At 45.3% G+C, this 3,836-nt stretch overlaps 1 protein-coding gene across 1 annotated transcript in view; it reads right to left on the minus strand.

Moving 5' to 3' along the window:
- SLC41A3 (solute carrier family 41 member 3) overlaps positions 1 to 3,836 on the minus strand; it is a 61,896-nt gene that overhangs the window by 20,701 nt on the left and 37,359 nt on the right.

Here is a 3,836-nt window from a genome sequence, read left to right on the forward strand (position 1 = left end):
TTCTCTTTCTAATTTACTTTTAAATAAACTTTTCTTTCTTAACCTTTTTGTGTGTTGCAATTCTTTGCAATTACTTGGATCTCTGGGTTACTGGTGCCGTGCCTTCCCTTGCCTCGCCACCTCTCCACCTCTCCATCCACCCTCACCCTGTCCATATCCTAACATAAAGTATTTTGTTGTTCAATAAAGATTGAATATGTTCGAGGTGTACAAGATGATTTGATATACATGTGTTAAACCCAAGAGTTAAATCCGAGAGACCACAAAGAGCCAGCTCCGATGCAAACACACGAGGGTCTTTATTCAGGCTCGAGTCTGGGCTCACGTATGAAGCTGACACAGCGACTTCAGGGACGAGAGCCTCGATCCAGTATGGCAAGCAGTTTTTATGCACAATTACAGAGGGAGGGGAAAGAACTTTAAACTTGATTTTACACGATTGGGTAATTTCTCCTAATGGGTACAGGAACACTTGGGATTGGTAGGTTTCTTTTCTGCCTTGCGCGGGCTTTAACTCATCTGCCTGTGATTGACAGAAACCAGAGTGGAATGTCAGATAAGTTAGGTTTATGCAGTCACTGCATGTAAATTCACTTGAGCAAGCAGGCAGGAGGTTGCTAGCCCACCAAGACTGCTGATCTAAACAGAGGAATGCTTAGGAGGGCTTGTTTGCTTAACATTTACATAACATAACATGGTCATTATGGGACAACAAAAGCTAAACTTAACAAAGTCTTAAATACAAAGCCTGCAAACAAATACCGTGAACGTGGGGTAGGAAATCATATAGTACTAGTTCTAGGGATTTATAAAATACCGTAAACGTTTTCTCATAGCAAGGCAGTTTTTCTAAAAGTCTATTGATTCTCTCAGGTTTACACAGCCACTACGTGTAAATTAACTTTGGCATGGGAGCCGGAGGTTTGAACCAACATAGAACCCACCTGGAGAGCGGCTAGCGCCTCAGAGTCTACTGCAATAGCAAAGGAATGTCTGAAAGGGGCTTATCGCTTTAACATTTACATCCCGTTGTAAAAGCAGAAGTCAGCATGGCAATTGGGACAAGAGTTCTAAATACAAACACTACTTAAGACATTGTATAACTACACAATCAGTCACTACCCAGCACCCGACATGTGCCTAATTCTACGGGGTCTGAGGTAGTATTTAAAGTACTAAGAATTCATAAAATACAATGAACGTGAGGTAGGAATACACAAAATATATAGTGACCGTGAAGTAGGGATATATAAAATATAGTGAACTAAACACTACTTTTACAGCAAGTATGACTTTTTAAGTTTCTTGGTTTCTTGGGTCCCTCAAGAGGGGCCCTGGGGCCCAGGAGGCCTGCCCTGTGTCTTCAGGGAATGGGCCTGTCTCAGGAGACTGGCGGTGCTATCCCTGGGAATGGAAAAGCCATGAATAGCTTTTGAGAGCAGGTGGTGGTAGATCTCAGGGTGCAGCACTGGAGAGCTGAGAGGGGCACTTCTGTGGCTGCCTTGCCTCTAAGGTACTCCTCTCCACTCTGACTCCATGTTCTGAAGGTGACTGTCACACTCTTCTAGCCGCCTGCCCACTGCCTGGGACTTGGTTCAACAGACTCTCATTTGATTCTTTAAGAAAATACTCTGTGTCTTGGCTATTGGCATTTTAACACTTTACCCAGGATACTGTATATCTAAAAGCTATTGTAGTTGTTGCCTCAATGCCATCCTAAAGCCACCAGCACCAGCCAGTGTGAACCTTATCTTGTGACCAAGCCACAGCCCCATATCTCTTTTAGAATGCCTAGCAGGATTATTTACGCCAGACTCAGTGGGCTGACGAGCACCTGGGAAGGGAGGAGAGGGATCTTTTATACCCCAGTTCAAGTAAGGGGGGGGTTGGATTGAGTGATTACACATTTTCTCTGGAATTTACAAGGTTGTACTCAGCAAAATCTGATCTTTCAAAGAACAAATGGTTTCCAGGAAATGCATGGCAAGCAGGGTTATAAACTGTCAACTTCAAAAAGAGGGGATTTGGATAAGTTTGTGAATTGGTCACTCTTTTGCATTTCCAAGAAAACCATTCTCTGCTATTTGGCTTTCCCAAGCAAAAACCTGTCTGGCAGGTTTTCGGAGCTTACTGATTGATCTCTCAAAGGGAATACTTTTAACTGCTATCAGCTCCCTTTCTGCCACAGGAAAAGTCCCTCAGGGACCGCATAAAGGAACACCACTGGTTGAAAGCACTAATTAAAAACTACTACCATGAAACTTGCGTCACAGACACTTCGATGTCACACAGTGAGACGCTGGTAACACTTCTGAACAATTTTGGACAATACAGATACTGTTCATGCTGCTGAGCTTCACACCATATCTGGGCTTCAGTTTCCCTATCTGTAAAGTGAGGAGTTGGAAAGGTGCTCTCTATAAGGCCCTGCAAGGGCATGCTTGGTCTTCTGATTTGTTAAATTGCATTGTTTTCAGGGCAGACTTCATGCTGAGTGTCTCCTGGACTCTTCCCTGGAAGGTTTGACATATTTATCCCACCCCATCCTTTGGGGTCATGGCAGCCACCCTCTGTGTATGTCGCACAGGCTGTGACCAGGAGTCAGCCTCAGCAAATGTCCTGGTTGAGGAATGTGGTTTGTAAACCTGTAGCTGGACTTTGGCATACACTCCTCTTCTGGACTCTGACTCTCCACACTGATGGCGTGAACGAGTATAGTAATGTGGCTGATCACATGAATATAGGAATACGGCTGGTAGGAATGAGAAACCCCAAATAACCCACAGATAGCTGAGCCCAGAGGGTTTACTGAGCAAGCAACTGGGGGAACAGAAGTGTAAAGACAAGCTCAGTTATGAAGCTATCAGTTGGTCCTTCTTTCACTGCACAAAAGCAAGGCATGTGGTCAGCACGATACACATAGACAGACAACCCAGGAGAGAAACAGAACACAGTCCATTCATTCAGAAAACATTTGGGAGCTGGTTATGAGCCTGGCGTAAATGATAAAAATACTGAAAGGCTCTGTCCCCATCAGCAGAAATGTCTTGTGTGGGGGAGAAGATAATACACAAGTGCACTGACACACATTTGAGGTAAATAAAACAGGATAATAAAATAAGGCATGATTGGAATGGGAGTGTTGGTCTAGAAGGCATTGGATACCAGCAGAGTCAGGCACGTACTCAATTTCTCTTTTTCTCACAAGTTTGTCGTCTGCCTCTGAACTAGAACATAAACATCAAAAAACAAACTCTTGAGGGTTTTGTTCATAGTGTATTCCCAGCACGACATAGTACCAGGCACACAGCAAACATCCAGCAATACTGGATCACCAGTGGCTGGGCTTCCCCCTGCCCCCAGCATGTGTGAGTCCACAAGGATGGAGTTACATAGTTTCTGTTACAGACACATTAAGCCCCTGCTACGTCATGCATGTGACAGGAGCAGCAGACAGCAGAGGAGGAGCTGTGGGTCTCTACTCTGAGGGGCTGACATTTTATCAGGGAGGTGAGGCAGAAAGATGATGAAAGAAACAGAATGATCTCAGAGTTTTGCAAGCAGAGCATGGTGGCTATGGCAAGGGGAGACAGCAGGAGGGTGCTTGCCAGAAGGCAGTGCTGTGGACTGAAGGCTGGTGTCCCCTATCACAGGTGGAAACCCACTACCTGCAAAGTGTTGTTAAAAGGTGAGACCTCTGGCAGGTGGTTAGGTCATGAGGGTGGAGACCGATGAATGGGATTAGTGCCCTTATGAAAGAAGTCCCAGCCGGGGTTGGTGGCTCAGCCTGTAATCCCGCGCCTTTGGGAGGTTGAGGTGAGTGGATTGCCTGAGCC

Source organism: Carlito syrichta, unplaced genomic scaffold (assembly GCF_000164805.1).
Source record: "Carlito syrichta isolate Samal-C Ts95f unplaced genomic scaffold, Tarsius_syrichta-2.0.1 Scaffold316392, whole genome shotgun sequence".
NCBI lineage: Eukaryota > Metazoa > Chordata > Mammalia > Primates > Tarsiidae > Carlito > Carlito syrichta.